Here is a 24,911-nt window from a genome sequence, read left to right as displayed (position 1 = left end):
GTGAAAGGAGGTGGTTTCTTAGACCTCACACCCAAGGCACGAGCAACCAAAGAACAAATAGACAAATGGCATCTCCTCAAAATTAAACACTTTTGTACATCAAAGGACTTTGTCAGAAAAGTAAAAAGGCAACCTACACAATGGGAGATGATATTTGGAAACCACATATCAGATAAGGGTTTAATATCCCGAATATATAAAGGAATCCTGCATCTCAATAACAGAAAGACAAACAATCCAATTAAAAAATGGGCAAAAGACATGAACAGACATTTTTCTGAAGAGGAAATACAAATGGCTCAAAAGCATATGAAAAAATGCTCAACTTCACTGGCTATTAAGGAAATGCAAATCAAAACCACAATGAGATATCATCTCACACCTACCAGAATGGCCATTATCCAAAAAACAGAAAATGAAAAGTGCTGGGAAGGATGTGGAGAAAGAGGCACACTTATTCATTGTTGGTGGGAATGTAGAATGGTGCAACCACTCTGGAAGATAGTATGGAGGTTCCTCAGGAAGCTAAATATAGATTTGCCATATGACCCAGCTATTCCATTGCTGGGTATATACTCAGAGGAACTGAAACTTAAGACACAAACAGACATCTGTAAACCAATGTTTACTGCAGCATTATTCACAATTGTCAAGAGATGGAAACAGCCCAAATGTCCATCAAAGGACGAGTGGATAAACAAACTGTGGTATATACACATGATGGAATATTATGCAGCTGTAAGACAGAAAAAAGACATGGATCATGTAATAATGTGGATGAACCTTGAGGACATTATGTTGAGTGAAGTTAGCCAGAAACAAAAGGACAGATTCTGTATGGTCTCACTAATATGAACAGACATTAATGAACAAACTTTGGGAGTTAAAAGCTGACAACACAGGCGACCAGGAGATAGAAAGAGGGCAGAGACCAGCCATTTGATGCTGAAGGACTACAGAATGTTTAGGATTGATTGCATAGATCCAGAAATAGACAGGATAATACTGTGTGATGGTAGCACGGTATTGTAAGTACACTGAACAAAGATGTCTGTGAGTAAAGCTGAAAGAGGTGGGATAGGAGAATGTATGACACCAGAGGTAAAGATAGATGATAAAGACTGGGACTGTATAATGTGGCAAAAACTGGAGTGGCCAATGACTGTTACTAAATATACAAATATAAAAATGTTTTTGCATGTGGGAAAGCAAATGAATGTCAACCATGTAGAAATTTGAAAAAGGGATGGTATTCAGGAAAAAACATAATCAAAGCAAACTGGAGTCTATGGTCAACAGTAACACTGTAATATACCTCCATTAAATGTAACAAAGGCAATACGCCAATGCTAAATGTATATGAGAAGGGGATATAGGGGAGTAATATGGGATTCTTGGTAGTGGTGTTATTTGCTGTCCTTAGTAGTATATTGTATTGTATGACATGTTATTTTTCTTTTTATCATTTTTTATTGCTAAAAAAAAAAAAAACAAAAAAACAAAAAAAACAATTTTTCTTGTAGTAATAAGTATGTTCAAATGCTGATTGTGATGATAAGTGTACAACTTTATGATGATACCATGAACAACTGATTGTACACTGTGGATAAATGTATGGTATGTGAATATAACTCTATAAAATTGTAGGAAAATATATATATAGGAGTAAAAGTGTTGGAGAATACATGGTGAGAGGGATGATGCCTCACCAATATGGACTAACTACAATGTGTAAACTCAGAATTGAATCTTAGAACATAGCCTAACGTGGACACAATAATTGTAATAGTCCCTACATTGTAAGCTCTTACAGCAGTTAACTCTATCCCTGAAGTGTAAGGCCTATCTCTAAACTTTGAGATGCTGATCCCCTAGCATATGTTGTCACAAACATTGGGACTGGCGGTTTGATGTGCTGAGCTCTCGAGCATGGGACTTGCCCTTATGAAGCTCATTACCACAAAGGAGAGTCTAAACTTGTATGTAATGGTGCCTAAGAGTCTCCCCCTGAGTACCTCTTTGTTGCTCAGATGTGGCCCTCTCTCTCTCTAACTGAGCCATCTCGACAGGTGAACTCGCTGCCCTCCCGCCTACGTGGGACCCGACTCCCAGGGGTGTAAATCTCCCTGGCAACGCAGAGTATGACTCCCGGGGATGAATGTGGACCCGGCATCGTGGGACTGAGAGTATCTTCTTGACCAAAAGGGGGATGCAAAATGAGATGAAATAGTTTCAGTGGCTGAGAGATTCCAAATGGAGTCCAGTGGTCACTCTGGTGGACATTCTTATGCACTATATAGATAACACCTTTTAGGCTTTAATGTATTGGAATAGCTAGAAGTAAATACCTGAGACTACCAAACTCCAACCCAGCAGTCTGGACTCCTGAAGACAATTATATAATAATGTAGATTACAAGGGATGACAGTGTGATTGTGAAGAACTTGTGGATCACACCCCCTTTATCTAGTGTATGGATGAGTGGAGGAATGGGGATAAAAACTAAAGGACAAATGGGGTGGGATGGGGGGATGATTTGGGTGTTTTTTTTCACTTGTATTTTTTATTCTTGTTCTGGTTCTTTCTGATGTAAGGAAAATGTTCAGAGACAGATTGTGGTGATGAACACATAACTATGTTATCATACTGTGGACAGTGGATTATATATCATAGATGATTGTATGGTGTGTGAATGTATTTCAATAAAACTGAATTTTATAAAAAAAAAAAAGGAAATTAACAAAAAAATAAATAAATAAATAAAATAATCATCAAGGCAGACCAGTCTCAGTACACAAGAACAAGTACTTTGGATCTAAAATCAAGAAAATAGCATTCACTGCTACATTGATCAAGATAGAGACCATGTCTGTGTCTCCTTCCCATTGTGGCCATAATGCTTCAAGTGTGCCTGACACATGAAAAATCTTCATGAAATACATGCTGAATGGATGCCACATTATCTGTTATTTAAAGCTGGAAAAACCTAGTTTGTTTTAAATTGTGAAACTAGGAAAAATTTTAATTGTATATAATTTTACATTTATAAATACTTTAACATAATTATCAAATGACTGACAGTTCTTGAGATTAGTAAGAAAAATATCTACAGCAAGAATATGTAAAATCTAACAGAAACAATATGCAAAAAATATCTCAAACTCTTCAAATTAAATGCTCTCTGTCATATACATAGTACTATATATAGTGATTTTGTTTTCACCGTTGCACTAATACAAACAAAACAATCCCTCTCACCTGTTCATATACTTAAAGGTAAGAAAAATTAGTGAAACAGTGATACTAATAATTTCCAGAGTAAGAAAACAGATCAAAATTTAACTCGTATCATACTTATCAACATGGCTATATTATATAAGTACATATGTATATATATACCTTTTTATCATATATATATAAATGGTTGATTAAGTACTTCTAAAATTCAAAGAAAATTACATGGATTGTATTTTAGAACCTTAGAAGTGAATCCAAGAAGAAATAATTATGATAGACCCTCATTAAGTATATTTTAAAACAATGTGCAGATATATTTATCAAAATGTGAAAGCAACGTATGTATAGGTGTTTGGGAATAAGGAAAAGTCTTTAAAAGTGACAATAACTATATTAAAGTATGTGATTTTACTATATTAAATAATAGGTGTGGTCTGTCTTTCAAGAATTAATGTTTCTTTTTATTAATTTAAATATTAAAGAAAATATTTCTTAACAATAGAAAATACTAATTGTTCTTCTCTACTGCACAGAACTAAACTGTTTAAATTGTTTTATTATATATATAAAACAGGTCCTAAAGCCACAGATGCCACCTCTTTCTATGGGACTTTGGGAAGGTCACTTCATTTACCTTATAGAATCTTTTTCAGTGATTATGTGAAATAATAGCTCAATGAATGTTGGCTACTATAATTATTCTCTTAGCCTCAGACGACAAATCAGAGAAATGCGGGTCTGTACTACTAGGTGATCTCAAAGGTCTTTGAAGGTTCTTTCCAGTTTTAAAAGCTTACCTACCTATGAGCTATCTGCACAAATGTATAGATCTAACCTCATCAAATATGACAATTTTGCTGGTAGGACAAAGGGACATCTATTCCCTACTAAAATGAGCAAATGAATTGAAATTTGGAATCCTGATAATTAGAGAAAGTATATACATAATTTATCCTAGATTTTATTTAGCCAAATAGGACAAGCAAAAAAATTTAAAAAATTTAACCAGAAATAGAATACAGCTAACTTACCTCATCATCCCTTACACAAAGTAACCTTAAAATAGAAACAGTGAAACATATGGGCATTTGCTCTAAATGTATACAACAAAAGTAAAATATATATTCTCAATTCATTAGGAGCATAAAGATAATGAACAATGTAAAAAGAAAAGCAAATCAAATTCATTATTACAACTAGATAAATATCTTACTCTGCTCCAGCTATCTACTAGATTTTGAGTTTCTATGATTTCAAGATGTCCAAACCCAACTTCTCAGAATTACCTGTCTTCCTAGGATTGCTTTTACTCTAACCACTACTAACCACTACCCTTATTTTCTGATCATGGAACGCAGAGAAGTCCAACAGTCACCTGTGAATTGTGTGTCTTCCTTGATTACCACATCCTGAGAAATCATGCAATTGTGCTGACTCCCACTGCCATCATGCTAGCCATATTCACATCCTCTTTCACTTGGCTTATTGTAAGAGTTCTCTAAAGAACTTTCCTGTCTTCAAACTCTCCATATCCCCCTCCCTTTCCTCCAATTTCACATTTCCATGATGGTGGCCAACTCACTGCTTCACACTGGAGAGTTCTAATCATGTCAATTCCGTATTTATAAAATGAGGGGGGGAAACCTTCAAATGTCTTCTGCTTCCTACAATGTAAGATAAAACTGAAGCCTGAAATACAGACTATCTTTATATAATCTGTCAACAACATGTTTCCAATGTCAAAACAAGCTCCATAAGGTCAGGGACCATGTTTTATAATTAACTCTTCTCGAAGAGCCTTGGAAATTGTAGTTACTAGAAAAATATTTGATTAGACTATGCTAAATAAGAAATCATTACATCAGTTTAACAAGCTAATTTTAGTAGAAATATTCTTAATTCACCGATAAACAGAGAAAATTAGAATCTTCAATTAATCATTAGGTTGAACTGACCCAAGGTCAACCAATGTTTCCATTAGAACAAAGTAAATCCATTTTGGATAGTAATATGTGGTTTCTAGGACCTCAAAAGAAAAGCCACAACTCCCCTTGGCAACCTTAGTTATCTAACAAATGTTAGGAAAAGCTTAACTATATTTAATCTCAATCAATTAGCAGAAATGGAAACAAATGCCCATCACCCATCTGTATAATCTTTTATATATTTAATCTGTTGTACAAACTCCTTTTTGTCACAGTTTTATTGAGCTTAGTAATATTAATCATCTTAGGTTTTCTACATCAACATCTTTTCTAATTCTCTAACTACTTTCATTACTCTACACCCAGGCTTCACACTCATAGAATTCAAACTAAAGGGCATGAAGAACCTGAACTAATGCTGTATTGTAGTGAGAATCGCCCAATGAATAGAAACAAATTTAAGACTTGTGAAAAGGTGACAGCATCTCACCTTTGAGCTTCATTTACTCCCTAAACCATTTTCTTAAACCATCCACTCATTGGAAAGATAAATGGTTCTTTTCCCTTAATCAGGTAGGATGTAGCATTATTACGAATCGTAGCAGCTAAGAAAGGACTACAAAGTCACTCATTATTTGCATAGTTCACTTTTTACTCTTATTTTGCAAGTCTAAATAGCTTGCATTTGTTTGAAGCAATAATAACTTTCTATCAATAGTCAGTGTATCATGTACATATTATACGGCAGCCAAAAGTACGTGTGCATTTCATAAATGCACAATGTGTAACAAGGCAGCAATCATGGGAGGCTCCTGGGTCAAGCCCAGTATAAATCAAACTAATCACAAGCAAATGCTTCTCTTTTGATCTTTAAAAGCATTTTTCCGTATTGTTGTCCAATTTCCACAGATTTAATTGTAGCTATATGCTTCTTTTAAAAAATTACTTGGTCTTCTCAATTAAGTTGCAAGCGTATATGGCTGCTATGTTAGAACTGAAAGTTCAATTTCTGTTTACTGATGGAGAAACCAGGTATGGTATGAGAATGGTAACTTTTTAACTGGGCCATCCCTACCACTGCCCCCCACCCCCACCCCGATCTAATCACCTGTACTTGAACTAAAATCCCCTCTTACAGATAGTTGCATTTTAACCTTTTATCTGTAATTATCGATTATGACAAGTTTTCTCTAGAAAAGGAGGTTCAGCCTTCAGTAAGCAGGTGGAACAGACTTTGTGCGCGCATATGTATGTGGGTTATGGGAGTGGATGTAAGAGAAAGAGGTATCAGAGCATTCTGGCTTCCACCACCTGATTCTGAAATACCCGAAGATAAATTTTCTTCAATCATTTTAGGAGGGTAGCTACCTTCATACAGTCTTTTACTTCTGAAAAGAAAACAGCCAAGAACAAGTAATTCATACTATTTACTGAGCATTCAAAGTAAAGTCAGACACTTTTGGGGGGCACTTTATCATTCTTCACCATTATAAGGTAATTTTAGCCTCTCTTTTACAGATGGGAAAACAGAACTTCAAACTGGTTCAATGAGTTGCCTGCATCCATTCAGCACATAAGAACTCAGTGCTGACAGATCACAGGCTTTGAAGTTAGACAGACAGACAGAAGATCCTATATTCAAGCTCTGCAGTTTATCAGTTACATGACCTGAATTTGCTTGGCTCTCTAAGTTTCAGTTCTCTCCCCTTAAAAATGAAGATTATAATTTCACCTGCCTCATAGAGCTGTTGAGCAGATTAAATAAAACACCAGCACATGAACCCTTTATCATGGGACTTGCCCTTATGAAGCTCGTTACGGCAAAGGAGAGGCTAAACTTGCATATAATTCTGCCTAAGAGTCTCCCTGAGTACCTCTTCATTGCTCAGATGTGGCCCTCTCTCTCTCTAACTGAGCCACCTCGGCAGGTGAACTCACTGCCCTCCCCCCTATGTGGGACCCACTCCCAGGGGTGTAAATCTCCCTGGCAACACAGGATGTGACTCCCGGGGATGAATCTGGACCCAGTATCGTGGGATTGAGAATATCTTCTTGACCAAAAGGGGGATGCAAAATGAAACAAAATAAAGTTTCAGTGCCTGAGAGATTTCAAATGGAGTCGAGAGGTCACTCTGGTAGACATTCTTATGCACTATATAGATAACACCTCTTAGGTTTTAATATATTGAAATAGCTAGAAGTAAATACCTGAAACTACCAAACTCCAACCCAGTAGTCTGGATTCCTGAAGACCCCTGTATAACAACGTAGATTACAAGGGGTGACAATGTGATAGCGAAAACCTTGTGGATCATACTCCCTTTATTTAGTGTATGGATGGGTGAGTAGAAAAATGTGGACAAAAACTAAATGAAAAATAGGGTGGGGGAGGAGATGATTTGGGTGTTCTTTTTCACTTTTGTTTTTTATTCTTATTCTGATTCTTTCTGATGTAAGGAAAATGTTCAGAAATAGATTGTGGTGATGAATGCATAATTATATGACGGTACTATGAATGCTGATTGTACACCATGGATGACTGTATGGTATGTGAATATATTTCAATAAAACTGAATTTAATTAAAAAACAAAAACAAACAAACAAAAAAACACCAGCACAGCACACAGCATATAATGCACAATGAATGTTCACTATTATTATTGTTCATTATCATAACATGCCACCAATGCACAAAGACTAGAATGGAAGCCTACTTCTAGGACCTACGATACAGAAGGAGGTTTTCAAACCGAGCAGTCAGATACATGTCCCTCTGGCTTTTCTTTTACCTACTTAAAGGTAGGCCAAATGTCCCTCCTTAATTCATTGTCTTCCCTCTACATCTCTAAACCTAAACTTCTCCCTCACTCAGCAACAGAATTTGACATGCCACAAATTCAGAACCCCAGCTCACCATGCCTTTCCTTCCCTGCTTACTACTATCCAAGTCTGAGTTCCCAAACTCAGGATGGTGACCTCATCATCAGGGAGAATTAGGTATTGCCACTGTACCAAGACAAGCCAAAGGGTAAGAATCAAACAGGTGATACTGGTGAAGAAGTCTTGAGTTGGGAGTCAGAGAAGGACAAGAATGAAAGAATACAAGAGAATCCACAGTAAGGGGAACAAAGTAGAGTCTTGGTATAGAAGACTATGAGAGAATAAAGGGTCATAGGGAATATCCCAGGTATTGATAAGCTAGAGCTAGGCTGTATGTCTCTGAGTGCGTTGTATATCCATGTGTAAATATGCAAAATAATATTTAAAGTGAACAAAACATCAAAATAATCACTAATTATAGAAGAGACAATTTATGTTATTTGGATTAGTACTATAAATGACTATAATTAGTAACTATGATTTAGAGCTAGCTAAGTATCTCACAGTCATACTTAAATGTGTCATTAAACATATCATTAACTTTATTACAGGCAAACAAAATTTATAATTAAACTCTCCAAAAAAGGCTTAGCCTCCATACAAATGTTCTAACAGGATTTCTTCTTACAGGTGTTTTGAAAAAGAGAAAAGTAGCACTGCACTGTTATAGAACTGTGTTGGAAATAAAATAACACTTCAAAATACCACTTACACAAGGATCTCAAAAGCGCACTTAATAGAAAGGCTAACTTTTCCATAAATAAATGTGTGATTTAGGATTCATAGGAAATTAAGAGAGATACCTGTACATCAATGAGAGCACCTATGTCACTGAAACAAACCAGAGAAAGAAACCAACCATTGAACTCATAGCAAAAACAAAATCAATGAAAATATTGTACAGCTTTAATTTCTAAAAGTTAGAATTCATTATGATAGTTTTTTTTTGTTTTATTACATTCAGTTTTATTCAAATACATTCACACACCATACAATCATCCATAGTATACAATCCACTGTCCACAGTATGATAACATAGTTATGCGTTCATCACCACAATCTATCTCTGAACATTTTCCTTACATCAGAGAGAACCAGAACAAGAATAAAAAATAAAAGTGAAAAAAGAACACCCAAATCATCCTCCCATCCCACCCCATTTGTCCTTTAGTTTTTATTCCCATTTTTCTACTCATCCATACACTAAAGGGGGTGTGATCCACAAGGTCTTCACAATCACACTGTCACCCCTTGTAATCTACATTATTATATAATTGTCTTCAGGAGTCCAGACTGCTAGGTTGGAGTTTGGTAGTTTCAGGTATTTACTTCTAGCTATTCTGATACATTAAAACCTAAGAGGTGTTATCTATATAGTGCATAAGAATGTCCACCAGAGTGACCTCTCGACTCCATTTGGAATCTCTCAGCCACTGAAACTATTTCGTCTCATTTTGCATCCCCCTTTTGGTCAAGAAGATACTCTCAGTCCCACGATGCCGGGTCCACATTCATCCCCGGGAGTCATATTCTGCATTGCCAGGGAGATTTACACCCCTGGGAGTCGGGTCCCACGTAGGGGGGAGGGCAGCAAGTTCACCTGTCGAGATGGCTCAGTTAGAGAGAGAGAGGGCCACATCTGAGCAACAAAGAGGTACTCAGGGGGAGACTCTTAGGCACAATTACATGCAAGTTTAGACTCTCCTTTGCAGTAATGAGCTTCATAAGGGCAAGTCCCATGATCGAGGGCTCAGCACATCAAACCGCCAGTCTCAATGTTTGTGACAACATCAACACCAGTTCAGGTGAGGATGTCCAACACATCCGCACCTTCCCCCAGATCCTCGGGGCTGGGGAGGGGGAGACTGTAAATATATTTTTTATTATATGATGGATATTTTAATTAAATGTAACAGCTTAAGATTTCTCTTTAAAATGAGGATTAATACAGATGCTATATTACCCTAAGTATTTTCATAAAGGGACAAAATGTTTAGCTGTAGCAGAGACCTCAACACTGTCTTATGATTCTTAATGAAATCCATCCTTCCAAATCATAGGAAGTGTTCCACATGCACACAAAAATCTCTTATTTGCCTTACCTTGGAAATAAGACAGCAGTTACAAATTTCAGAAAAGAAGTATCAACAATGGAAATGATGTATTGTAAACATAAATACCCAAGTACATTACAGAAATCAGTCTTATAATATAGAGTATATCCTTTTAATAATTAGATGTTTACTAAATAGAAGAATTTATGATGGTTCAAAAGATATTTACTTCGGTAATTATCGTGTAATGTACTATGGGTAACAAGTAGGAGACATGTACCTATAAAATGAGCCACTACTCAAGAGCAAGTTTTCAACTTTCTGCATAGTTTCAACAAATATGGAATGCTTGGAAACACATGGCCCTAACACCAAGGGTATGATAGGAATGCCGTCAGACTTAGTAAATGTAAAGAAACAAATAAATATGACAGCTACTGAAAGAAACACTAACAGAAATTTCCCATGTCCAAAAATCATGGGAATGAAATGATGGGAAATAAATGCTGTTGTTTTTCTAACAGTGATATGACCAAAATTTGGAGAAATGTGCTCATAAAATAATATCAACCTGATTAACAGGATTTTTTTTGAGGCAAGGGAAAACACTGAGAAAAGTATTCTAAAAACACCTAATTAATTAACAATCTTTTATTTTGTTTTAAAATGTATTTGCCAGTATCTACCAGATCTAGTAGAACAAGCAAAAAAAATGGACCCAGCTATATGAGTCTATGTTTGAAAATATCTAGATATTTCTCACACACTTCCCAGGGTATCATAAAATGTGACTTTTTGCGCACACACACACACACACCAAGTCACAAGAATTTATTAGCATTACATCTATAAAATAGGGAACTTACACAGGACTAGTTTTCCTGGAACGATAGGTACTAATCAATCACCACCACATATCACAAATAAATAAAATATAAGTGAAGTTTTTAGCACCTGAGGGTCTAATAAAGTGAGCAGAAGTAAAGAAAATTTGAGAAGTGCTGATTTTTTTCCCAAACATATCTTTCAAGGATTATTTCAAATCCCAATTTGTTTACTCTCACTCTTGTGCTTATTAATCTACACTAAAATATTACACTTCAGCACTTAATGTTGTTTGGGCTTGGACTATTTATTGTTATACAGTGTTGGTACCACGACTGGTGTGCAAATGCTACTCTATTACACTTAAAATGACAATCTCTGGCCTGGGTGTTTAATGTGAGCAAGTACTTTTAAAATGTGAGGCTACTCTGGATTTAAGACTCTTTTCTATAACATAAAATAAATTGGCTTCTTATAGGTTAGAATGATAGGAAGATAAAATGAGCAATCACGATGCCTTTTTGTGAGCAAATTTGTAAAATCCCAAATATGTGAACACTGGTTACTTTAACTATGAGCCTTCTTTTTTGGCTTATGAGTCAAACTGTAAAAAAATTTACCCGTAAGTTAGAGAATATACCTTACATGGTAGCAATGAAGATAATGGCTCAAAGTATGTGTTGTCATGCCTTACAGAAACAAACAGAAGAGGGCGATTATGTCTCTTTCCTTGTGTAGCTGCTGAGCTACCTAGGTCAAACACGGGTTCTGCTATAGCTGTTCGTTCTAATAGTCTAAACACATTTCCCTGAACAGCCCCTATCTAATGAAATATCATCTTATTCCACTGTACTAAAGTCCTAATGAAATAGAAACATACATTCTTAAACTGTAATTCACTATCAAGACACCAAGTAACACTGTGATTTTATAGCTAATCTATATGTGTTGTTCAAGCCCACAGACTTAATGTCCTTTATACTAATGTATGAATATGATTCCACCTGAAATGTGAAAAGTATGGTGGTTTGGAAAAAGAGCACCCCCACGAACATCTCAAAATCCAACAAATTTGTGAGTGATAAAGAAATTGGTGTTTTTATGTAAACCCCTCTGGAATAAGGGAAATGGTTAAGAAATGTCACAGATAACTAAAATAAAGGTTGAAAGCAAACTAGTCAACTCCAGTTTATCTGGAAACAGATTAACACTGATAAGCACACAATTCAACTCTCCCCCTCCACTAGTTTCTGATCAATGATGAGATGACTCCTCTGCAATTATATGCAAACTTTGTGCAACCATACATGCATTTTCCATTGAGTAGGTCCATAGCTTTCCCCAGATTCTCAAAGGCATCTCTAACCAAAAAAATGTCAAGAACTAATGATTTAATGAAACCTGAGAACAGAGTTTATCAAAGTGTGGTTCCTTAATCACCAATACTGGCATACATCTATGGACAAGGGAAAAAAATTCATAGGCCCTTCAAAACCCACAAGCTAAAGACGTTTCAAAACAAAAATTCCAATAGCATCAAGAAAATTTAAGAACTCTTCAAGCAGGATGAATATTTACTCAAAGTGGTGAAAAACTGTGATTTCACGTGCTAATGGCAGATAAGAATAGCATAACAAACAGGGACTCAATTTTAGAAACTTTTATAATTTTCATAGTGTAAATCACAAACACTCAAAAATTGGCCCATTCCCATAAAGTACTAATTTCAATTTAGAGAGACGATATACAAGAACAGAAAATACCCTTTCCCTCATCTACTGTTCTATACTATTTAACTTTTCACGTGTACACAACTGTCCATAAAGTAATATCCCTCAAACTATCTGTGGTGAAGGACTAGTTTTTTCTCTACCAATCGTCATGTATGATTCTTTTGTAAACTATAATAAAGCAATTACTGGGAAAAGAAAATTTTTAAAAAGACAAAATATAAATTCAAATTTTGTATTATCAAATTCAATAAAATTATTCTGTCAAATTACAAAAGTTTCTAAATACTCACTCTTAATTTCTGCACTTAGTTCATCTCAAGCCGGTAATCAAAAGTTTGCTGTTCCACACACCACACTCCTCTTTTAGGAGTATGCTCCTTCTAGACAATGAATATATTTCTCTTTAGGAACACTGTACATGGACTGTAATATGTATATAATTCAAAAACGTGTTGAATTACTACACTGGAAATTAAAGGTATTTAATAAATAGGCTGTTCTTTGATAATTTATTAGTTCCAATGTATTGTTCTTCTAAAAAAACAAAGTGAAGAATAATATAGCACATTTATACTGGAGAACCAGACTGACTTCTTCTTTAGTAATTGTTTTTAAAAGGGTAGGCCCACTGGAAGAGGTGGGGCAAGAAGACAGCACAGAGAGGTGTGGAATTTAGTTAATCCTCTGGAACAACTAGCACATAGCCAGGAACAACTTATAAATAGCCTAGAAAAACTGTTGGGGGACATCTGTGACCAGACAAACATGGTACACTAGTCTGGAATGAGTGGAACAGCTGAGAGAGCAGCATAATAAATGTAAATAGAGCTCCCTGAACTGCAGAGCTGCCCCCCCACCCCACACTGGCACAGCTGGCTGAATAGGAAGACTTCACCGTGGAAAAAAGAAGCAGTCTACTAGGAGGAAGGGAAGGTACCTCAACCAAGCTCCAATTGTGTTTTCCTTAAAAGTAGAATATAATATAAATACATAGAAATGATAACTTTGCAAGTGCAATTTAACAAGCAGTTAGAGCAAATTACAAAGAATATTATGTGTTACAGTTCTACAGATTCAGTTATTTCCTTACTGTGAAATGTAACATATATACAAAAAATAAATATCTTTCAAAGTATGATTTAACAAGTAGTTATATAGGAAATTTCCAAAGTTGTTACTGAATTGTAGTACCATAGTTTCAGTTATTTCCTTCTGGTGAAATATAACAAATATACAAAAAGGTGACAGCTTTCAAATTACAATTTAACAAGTAGCTATAGAACAAATTTCCAAGGATCCTATGTTCCACCATTTCAGTTCTTTCCTTATAGCTATTCTAGTAACCTAGCAACCAAGAGAAAGAAGATTATATATAGATTCAGTATTCATAATCCTTTATTAAATCTCATTTTCTATGTTGCTATCCCTAAAATTGTGGTTTTAATCAATGAATTTGTACTAATGAATGCAAGCTACTAGCACAGATAAATCCAGAGTAAGCAGGAAAGGAACCCAGAGATTCCTCCAGACAGAGAGGAGGCAGGGCAGACAGAAACAAAAATACTTAAATAAAGACAGAGGCTTTTGGAATTGGTTGAGCTCAGAACACTGGAAAAGAGCTGTGTCCCTAGAAAAGAGGCACATAGATCGGGACACCAACTCCAGTTCTTAAAAGGTAAAATGGGGAGGAGTGTGGGGGGGGGGGGTGCTGAGGATTGGGCTCCAGAAAGAGGATTTCTTTTGTTTTTCTTTTTTTTCCCCCCGTTCATTCTAAGTAGCTCATTAGAGAAAGCCTCAGGCATTAGCAACTGTAAGTGCTGACCTAAGCAAGGAAAGAGTTAAGATACTCAGAGAGTAAAAAGGAAAAAGTCAAAGGTAGGAGATAAATCCCTAAAGGGTTTATCTTCCCTAAGAAAAGGGAAAGGCAGAGCCCAGTTCAAGTGGCTGCCCTCCCTCAAAGAACTCAGACCCTAGGCCCTGACAGGGTAAGGGGGGGACAGCTTAAGCTTGGCTTCTGATACTTTCAGACCCTGACAGGGACAGGGTCTATTGAGAATTAAAGGGAATGCACATCTTTACACTGGTGGGGAGCTGCGGGCTGACAAGTGCCATCTGCTAGGCAGGACAGGAAAAGCACATCATCTAGAGGCCTCACAGGAAAGACTGACAACTTTCTGGATCTCACCTCAGGGAAACCTGATACTGATTACACTCTCTTCCTAAGACCTGGACCTGTCTGGTCTGGGAAAATCTTATTGGTGTAATCAAGGAATCCAAATGCCTAGATAACAAAAACTTACAAATTGCACTAGAAAAAACCAAGATACAGCCCAGTCAACGGAACAAACTTACACTTCAAATGAGATACAGGAGTTGAAACAACTAATTAAAGATCTTCAAACAAATATGCTAAGTTAATTAAAAAATCAAACCAACAATTTAAGAGAGGATATGGCAAAAGATTGAAGGATATAAAAAAGACATTGGGTGAACATAAGAACTTGAAAGTTTGAAAAGACAATTTACAGAACTTATGGGAATGAAAGGCACAACAGAAGAAATGAAAAACACAATGGAGACATACAACAGCAGATCTGAAGAGGCAGAATAAAGAATTCAGGAACTAGAAGACCGAAGATCTGAAATACTACACAAAAAAACAAAAGACAGGAAAAAGAATGGAAAAATATGAGCAGCATCTCAGGGAACTGAATGACAACATGAAGCGCATGAATATACATGTCATGGGTGTCCCAAAGAGAGAAAAGAAGGGAAAATGGACAGAAAGAATAATGGAGGAAATGATCACTGAAAATTTCCCATCGCTTATGAAAGACATAAAATTGCAGATCCAAAAGCACAGCGTACCCCAAATAGAATAGATCTGAGTAGACCTACTCCAAGACACATAATAATCAGATTATCAAGTGTTAAAGACAAAGAGAGAATTCTGAAAGCAGCAAGAGAAAAATGATCCATTATATACAAAGGAAGCTCGATAAGACTATGTGTGGATTTCTCAGTAGAAACCATGGACGGGTGTAGGTAGTGACATCATATATTTAAGATACTAAAAGACAAAAACTGCCAACCAAGAATTGTATATCTGGCAAAACTCTCTTTCAAAAATGAGGGGGAGTTTAAAATATTTTTAGACAAACAGACCCTGGCAGAGTTTGTGAACAAGAGATCTACAAGAAATACTAAAGGAAGCACTACAGGCAGACAAGAAAAGATAGGAGAGAGAGGTTTGGAGAAGAGAGTAAAAATGAAGACTATCAGTAAGAGTAAAAAGAGAGGGAGAGAGAGAAAAAATAAAAATAAGTTAAGACATACAAAATCCAAAAGACAAAATGGTAGACAGTAGACATTACATTGAGTGAAATTAGCCAGAAACAAAAGGACGGATACTCTATGGACTCACTAATATGAACTAACATTGATGAGTGAAATTTGAGAGTTAAAGTTGAGAACACAGGTTGTCAAGAGATAGAAAGAAGTTAGAAAATGGGATTTGATACTGAAGGACTACATAAGGTGCAACAGGATTGACTGTATACATTCAGAAATGGATAGCATAATACTGTTGTGCTGGTAGCATAATACTGTAAGTATTCCAAACAAAGATGAGTGTGAGTATGGCTGAAAGTGGAAGGCTACAGGCATGTATGACATCAGAAGCAAAGAGAGAAGATAAAGACTGGAATTGTGTACCAGCAAAACCTAGAGTGGTCAATGACGGTGATTAAATGTACAAATATAAGAATGTTTTTAAAAGAGGAAGAACAAATAAATGCCAACATTGCAAGCTGTTGAAAATCGGAAGGTATAGGGGAAAAAATACAATCAATTCAAACTAGAGTCTATAGTTAATGGTAACATTGTAAGATGCTTCCATTAATTGTAACAAGGGCAATATAACAAAGCTAAATGTCTATGAGAGAGGGATATAAGGGAGTGATATGGGATTCTTGGTGGTGGTGGTGTTGTCTGACCTTTTCACTGTATTTTATTTTACTTTTATTTTTCTTCTATCTTTTTTATTTTTATTCTTTCTTTCTCGTTTTCCTTTTTCTTTGCAGAAGAAATGGAAATGTCCTCATACAGATCGTGGTGGTAAAATGCATAATTATGCGATTATACCGGGAATCATTGTTTACTTAGAATGGGTTGTATGGTGTGTGAATAAAACTTTCTTACAAATAAACAGAGGGATACAAGTGCTGGAGAAAATGTGGAGAGAGGGATGCACCTATTCACTGTTGGTAGGGAAGACTATCTCGAGGACAAAACAAAAAATCATTTGAGGTCTGAGAAAGGGAAAAAGTAATTTCCCTCCTTTTATAGTTAGCTATAAAAGGGCAGCCTATCTCGAGGACAGTGTGGTGGTTCCACAGGAAGCTAACTATGGGGTTAGCATATGGTCCTGCAACCCCATTATTGGGTATATACTTGGAAGAACTAAGAGCAGGGATATGAATGGACATTGCACACTGGTGTTTATGGTGGCAATATTTACGATTTGCAACGGATGGAGTTGTCCTAAGGGTATATCAACTGATAAACAGAATGGTGATACATACAATGGAATATTGAGTAGCAGCAAGAAATGAAGTTCTGAGGGTATGCAACTAGGTGAATGGACCTTGAGAACAGTATGTTGAGTAAAAGAAGACAGAATTGAAAGTACAAACATTATAATGCCTCACTAATATGGAATAACTATAATGTGTATATTGATTGTGGTGATGAATGCAGAACTGTATGATGACACTGTGAGCCACTGATTGTATACTGTGAATGGATTCTATTGTGTATGAACGTATCTTAATAAAATTGCATTTTAAAAACATTAAAAGAAAAAAACAAAACATCCCTGGGTCTAAGATAGGAAAGACAAGATCACTGCAAAACTGATTAAAATAGCAACAGAACTAAGACTGCCACATGTACAAGAATCAAGATAAGTTTGGACAGCCAAACCAAAAGTTACTTAAAGATCTGGGATTTGGTGTAGTACTCCAATACACCGGAAGAGATAAATAACACAGTACATAAAGCACCAGAAGATAAACAGCCTGATTAAGAAAATCATTAAGAGTGCAGAAATTGGGGGACCATTCCAAACATGTGAAAACACAGAGAAAAAAAGCCTAGGATGTTATTAAACAAGGAATTAAAATCACGGGATATACAATTAAACAGATACATTTCATCAGATTTCCTCGTATCTTCTAGTATCTTACAGCAAACATGGGTGCATTTCAAAGGCCTAAAACCACATCAATATTAGGCACCCAAAAGCCTGGGTTTCAGAGCTAACTATAAAAGGAGGGAAATTACTTTTTCCCTTTCTCAGACCTCAAAAGATTTTTTGTTTTATACCCGCTGGCATCTGATGCTGAATCATGAATTTACTTGTTCATATATTAATGAACCTATTTACACTTACTGACTGTCCTAGTCTGCTAATGCTGCAGAATGCAAAACACCAGAGATGGATAGGCTTTTATAAAACGGGGGTTTATTTCGCTACACAGTTACAGTCTTAAGGCCACAAAGCATCCAAGGTAACACCCCAGCAATTGGGTACCTTCACCGGAGGATGGCCAATGGCGTCCGGAAAACCTCTGCTAGCTAGGAAGGCAGCTGGCCTCTGCTCCAAATCTCCAGCCTCAAAACGGCTTTCTCCCAGGACATTCCTCTCCAGCAAGCTTGCTTCTCTTCAAAACATCACTCCCAGCTGCACTCTCTTTCCTCTTTGAGTCAGCTCATTTATATAGCTCCACCGATCAAGGCCCACCCCAAATGGGCGGGGCCACGCCTCCATGGGAACATTTCATCAGAATCATCTCCCACAGCTGGGTGGGGCACATTCCAAGCAAATCCAACCAGCACCAAAACTTCTGCCCCACACAAGACTACAAAGATAATGGCATTTGGGGGACACAATACACTCAAACCCGCACATTCCACCCCCTGGAACCCAAAATGACATTATCTTTCCAAATACAAAATACATTCATTCCATCACAATACCACAAAAACTCAAATCATTTCAGTAACGAAAGTTAAGTACAAAATCCCATCAAAATCAAATATAGGCGTGGTCAGTCCTAAGGCATACTTTTCCTTTAGTTTGGATCTGTGGACTTAGAACAAGTTATATGCTTCCAATATACAAAGGAGGGACATTCATAGGATAAACATTTCCATTGCCATAAGGAGAAAGAGTAAGGAAAACAGGGTTAACAGGACCAAAACAGTTCCTAAAACCTGCAGGACAAACTCCATTAGATTTCAAAGTCTGAGAGTCATTAACAGAATGACGTTGCATCCTTGGGGCTTGAGAGAGCAGGAGCCTAACCCTTCCTAAGGGCCTTTTCGGCAGCCCTTTCCTCTCCAAATGCTTAGGTGAGTGCTCCAACATACCCACACATTGGGGAGACCACCTTCTTGGCCCCACCCTCCTCAAACATTGGGGCTGCTCCCGGATTCCCTTCCATCTCCGGGGCACATGCTCAACCCCTTCAGAACAGTGTGGTGGCAGCCAGGCTCTCCCCAATTCCCTGGGAATGTGCTCCACCCTCTTTGGGACCTCGGGTGGCAAAACTCTTCCAGAGCATCGAGGTGGAAGGCCCACCCTCAACCTCCGGGGCAAACTCACCCTTTCCATGTGTGTGGGCTGCTCCACTCTCCCAGCCCAAGGCCTCTTGACTTCAGACCTCAACCTCCATGTCTCTGTCTTTGAAGAAATTTTTCCTTCAGTTTGTTCCTTGTCTTTCTCCTCCAGTCTCGACTGGCAGCAGCTCTGTCTGTAAAGATCTCGCAAAAATTCTGTTGGCTTTGCATGAAGCATGCAGGGGTCAAAGCCATCAGACAATAGGACTTTCCACAAATCCTTTCTGGATAATTCCATCTCCAATCTTGGCTTGTACTGAAATGGCGGCTGGGTTCCATGTTTGGTTACATCCTCATGTTGGGCTGTAGCTTCTGGGATTCCACCCCCTGGAAGCTCGTAATTTTCCAAGCCATCAGCTTCTGGTTTCTTTGAACCCAAGAGTTCAGTTCTAAGTTTATCTCTCTCCGCTCGCATTTTACTATAAGCTGCAAGGAGAAGCCAGGGTATATCCTCCACAGGTAGTCTGGAGATCTCCTCAGCTAAGTATTCCAGGCTGTTGCTTCCAGATTCTTCCTTCCATCTGACACCAGGACTCAATTTTGCCAAATTCTCTGCCACTTTAAAACAAGGATCGCCTTTCTTCCAGTTCACAACAACACATTGATCATCTCTGTTCAAGGCCTCATCCGAAGTATCTTTAGAGTCCGCATTTCCACAAACAGTCTCTTTAAAGCAGTTTTGGCCTTTTCTATCAAGCTCCTCACAACTCTTCCAGAAACTCCCCCTTATCCATTTAAAAAGCCGTTCCAACATGTTTGGTGTTTGCAAACTCAGCAGCAAAAGCACCCCACTTCTCTGGTACCAAAATCTGTCTTAGTTTGCTAATGCTGGAGAATGCAAAACACCAGAGATGGATAGGCTTTTATAAAACGGGGGTTTATTTCACTAAACAATTACAGTCTTAAGGCCACAAAGCATCCAAGGTAACACCTCAGCAATTGGGTACCTTCACCGGAGGACGGCCAGCGGTGTCCGGAAAACCTCTGTTAGCTAGGAAGGCAGCTGGCATCTGCTCCAAAGCTCCGGCCTCAAAACGGCTTTCTCCCAGGACGTTCCTTTCTAGCAAGCTTGCTTCTCTTCAAAACATCACTCCCAGCTGCACTCTCTTTCTTCTTTGAGTCAGCTCATTTATATAGCTCCACCGATCAAGGCCCACCCCAAATGGGCGGGGCCACGCCTCCATGGGAACATTTCATCAGAATCATCTCCCACAGCTGGGTGGGGCACATTCCAAGCAAATCCAACCAGCACCAAAACTTCTGCCCCACACAAGACTACAAAGATAATGGCATTTGGGGGACACAATACACTCAAACCCGCACACTGACCAATTACATATGGATCAGATGCTGATGGCTATAAAAATGAATTAATTATTATACTACTGAGAGAAACGAACATTCATTCATTCCATGTTCACAAATTGGATGAGTTTCTATTACGTACCAGGCACTATTTTGGGTACTGATGATAACAGCAGTGAACAAAATTAAGTCTTTCCCATCAAAGAACTTATGTGTAGTCAGGGAAAAAGAGAAAAATCAACGAATAAACAAAGATATATAACAAAATGTCAAGAAGTGGTAAGTGTTACAGAAGAAAAATAGAACAGGGAAATAGGATAAAAAGTGCCAGGAGATGTTATTTTAAGGTAGGGTTGTAAAACAGGGAAGACCAAAATGAAGTAAGAAACAGTCACGCAAATATCTAGAGGAAAAGCATTCCAGGCACAGAGGCAAAGGTAAAGGATACACTAGGATACCATGGAGTATTGATGAAATATATAAAAGTTATTACTAACACAAAGACTGGAACAACTAATATGCCTGGGTTTGAGAAGTTTTCTCAAAGAAACTGACAATTTCCCTGGAGTGCTGAAATATAGGTTGTTTGCAGAAACACAAAGGGGAGAGAATCATGCACTCTAGGCAAAGGCAAAAAGCATGTGAAGAACAGGATGAAATGAAAGTAGTACCATTTCCAGGGAATGGCAAGCAGTTAAGAGTGTCTACAGTATAAGGAGAAAGTGTGGCAGGGAAACTAGGAGCCAAGGCTAACAAGGCTGCCAAAAGCCATTTAAAAGGGCTCAGTATGTGACAATAAGTAAGTTTACAAATTGCTTCTACATCAACTAGTGTAAGTTCCTTTAAAATTTTTGTTACTTAGAACATATTGATTATATGATACAGGTATCACTCCTGAATGCCATACTGTTTCCAAGAAACCCACTTTTGCCAACACTGGTTCCTTCCAGTGCTTTTCTACCATCCAGTTTCTCCTATCCTACAGAGATGATGGGGAGATCTGCAGCTCATTCCTACGCTAGGAAATGTGGCCTCCACTTCCTTCATACATCTGTAGCCTTTCAGAACCATGGCCCATCAATACATGGACTTAGGAAGATAAGTTTCTGACTTCTAAGGATCCATTTCCATTTAGCGCTCTTTGTTTAGGTCAGAACTACCATCAATACCCTGTTACAGGTCTGTGGTGCCTTTGCATGCAGTCCCAGATTTATTTTTCTAGCCCACTAAACCAGCCTGCACAATGGCTTTTTTCAAGAAAGCACCATATGTTGGTAGAACACTTCTAGAACTACTCTGTAGTGACAAAGCACTGGCTTACTCTACATGCTTCTCCCCCTCTGAAGAAATCAAATGCACAATCACATGCAGCAGCTATAAATGGAAAGGAAATGTTCTTACATCAGTACCACTCCTTTTCTTTTTTTTCAACAAAGAATAAAATGAGTTAGAGTAACACTGAATGATTCTTGTTCTAATGCACCATGTGTTTCTGAGCTCTGGGTAATACTGAACTTGGCAGAGGGCAGGGTGCTGACAGCAGCTAGAGAAAGTCTATTAAGCAATGTCACTAGCTCTCAGTTCTGCAAAGTCTGCACAGGGGAGGGATTAAGGAGTGGAGAGGGCTAGGATTTTGGTTTGCCTGGAAGGGTATGCCTGAACCACACCATCTGCTATTTCATCCTCTCCCTGTTTACCACTATTACATCAGTGCTCTGATGACAAATCACCCATGCCCTTCCGAGTAACAGCCCAGAAATACTCAAATATAGGTAAGACTAAAGCCATTAATGTTAGAGAACCCAAGAATTTACTACTAGAAGTTACAGGTAAATCTAGGCCCTATATAAGGCTCTTCTTGTGTAAGTCAAAAATTATCAGTACTACTAACAGTTGATTATTAAAAACTGAAATCCCCACTATTTTACTGTAATCTTAAAAGTCTTTAAGTTAGGTTAGAATAGTTGACATAGGGTTCCATTCTTTCAGTAAATGGTGAGTACATGATATATACCAGTGCATAAGGTATCCGTGTGTTTGTGTGTATGTGTGCAGTAGGATGGGGTGACAGGGGTAGACAGCATTATACTTTTTTAACTGTTAAACGTATGTATAATTAACAGATTTTATTTATGAGAGTAACTACGATTTCTTGAGTATTCATTACATGACAGACACTATTATAGGTACCTTATATTCTGTTTTTATATCTTCCATTTCTACATGTAAGATGATAAGGTTTAAATAAGCAATATAAAATGCTACAATAGAAACTTAAGTCATTTGCCATTCTATCTCATAAACTAACATTCTGACTTAACATTTCTTCAGGTATATGCAAAAACTCATCCAAAAGTTAAGAATACATTTCCAAGAAAATCCATCTGGTAAACCTCTGTTAGCCTGGTTATTGTTCTGTGCTGGCAATTTTTATAAGCCAGTTCCTCAATTTTCAAGCAATGTGGAAGATAATATGCAATATCAAAATATCATCTGAGGCACAAGCACCGCCAGGGGCAGGCAGTGCTGAAGCCTGTGAGGGGTAAAGCACCCCGCATACGACTTCTACAATGAGGCTCAGACAGGCCAGACCCAGACATACTAGTCCTTCTCCGGCTAAAACATCAATGAAAGCCTTCCTCCTTAAAGCCTCATGATGGAACAGTAGTTTGACTCATTCCAACAGAAGGACAAAAGTTCTGCATAGAAACACAGTGTGACTGGAAGAGGCCAGCACTCTGAAAAGGCACTAAAAACAGCTCTAGTCTCAAAGACCCCAGCGCTTGTTGCAGTATAACTCAGATGCTGGGAAATGGCATTTTATGAATGAAGTCTTCCAGCCTTCCACCCATTACCTCACACTCACAATCAGATTGGATCACTTCCCATCCCAAAGTACCCCAAGACTTGAAATTTTTCAACAATCCATACAGAAAGACACCCTTTCCAGAGGTTCTAGGGCTACTATGAAGCATTTTTCTATAGTTTGATAGTAAAACTCCTAGAACCAGTTCCTGTTTCTGCCATGATAACACACAAAACCCACAAATTCATGCAGGGGATATCCTGAAGTTCTTAAAAAAAGAAGAAACTTCAAAATGCCTTCTCTGTTATAGGGATAACAATGACTGATCTTTACCCAAGAGACTCCTGGAATTTTGTCACTGACAAGCCTCCTTGATAGATGGCATGGGAATCATTCAGCTTTCCCAAGTATGGCAGTGATTTTTACAGCTCATGCTATGAAGGCAAAGTGAAGCAGTTCTGGAAAACATCTCCAAATAACTATTTATCTTTGAAAACTATCATATTCCTGAAATCGCTAGTACTTTGCTACTTTGATCCTTTAAGACCTTAACCCATGAGACTAGACATAGATGTGAACTGCAACACTGCCAGTGGCTCTCATGCCTAATGCAAGGATTCAACTGCATGGAAGAAGCTAACCAGTGCTCTCTTTGCCCCATCTGATTATGCAAGTTGCAGTGTATTGTTGATAGCATGATCACAGAAAGATACAAAATGCTAGTAAGGTGGATTCATGAAAAATCTGCTGTCATACCAGGTATAACTATAAAACACAGTCTTGAGAATAACATGCATTACCACAGTCCATGGAAGCCTTCAGAGAATGGAAAGTGTGGATAATAAAATGCCTTGCTGTTCTCCAAAAATAGAAGTAATTAAAATAAAATACACATTACGCTTTCAAATATATATATATAATTTTTCCAATATACATACATATGTGTGTGTGTGTGTGTGTGTGTGTGTGTGTGTGTGTGTGTATAAATAATTTGAGTTTGAAAACTCTCATTCCACAAGCAAAAGCCTCTAACTATTCCATGAGTTCTTCAGGTAGACTGGTCAACATTACAGACATAAACAAGAGACCAGTGTGCTGATATATAATGGTTCATACCTCAGAAACACTCAACTGGGAAACATTTTCCTTGCAACAGGTTCTTTAATCACAGGTACACTTCATGAACAAGCAATGGTTCTGGCACAAAACCCTTGGAATATAAAAATAAATTTTTTTTTTTTTTTTTTTTTTTTTTTTTTTCTCATTAAACTTTGTTTTAATGGGTCTCAAAATTCTGTGACAGATTTTTGGTCATTGTTTCCATTTAAAAAGTACTGATTTCAAAAACTAATAACTTAAAACTGCCACACAAAAACAAATGGTCCACAAAACATTCCTTTCCTTCTGAAAGTTTTACGATGCATTGTTATCATTAACCAGTCTTTTACTATTAAACTTAAATGG

The 24,911-nt window shown here is 37.5% G+C and overlaps 1 protein-coding gene and 1 pseudogene across 4 annotated transcripts in view; one reads left to right on the top strand and one right to left on the bottom strand.

Moving 5' to 3' along the window:
- Positions 1-24,911, bottom strand: part of PDLIM5 (PDZ and LIM domain 5) — a 251,147-nt gene that overhangs the window by 158,636 nt on the left and 67,600 nt on the right. The gene's annotated exons all lie outside the window — the stretch shown is intronic.
- On the top strand, positions 6,139-24,318 carry LOC119529063 (annotated as a pseudogene).

The sequence above is a fragment of the Choloepus didactylus genome, chromosome 3 (assembly GCF_015220235.1).
Source record: "Choloepus didactylus isolate mChoDid1 chromosome 3, mChoDid1.pri, whole genome shotgun sequence".
In the NCBI taxonomy this organism is placed as follows: domain Eukaryota; kingdom Metazoa; phylum Chordata; class Mammalia; order Pilosa; family Megalonychidae; genus Choloepus; species Choloepus didactylus.
Note: the sequence above shows the minus strand (reverse complement) of the source record. Positions and strands in the feature narration are given on the sequence as shown.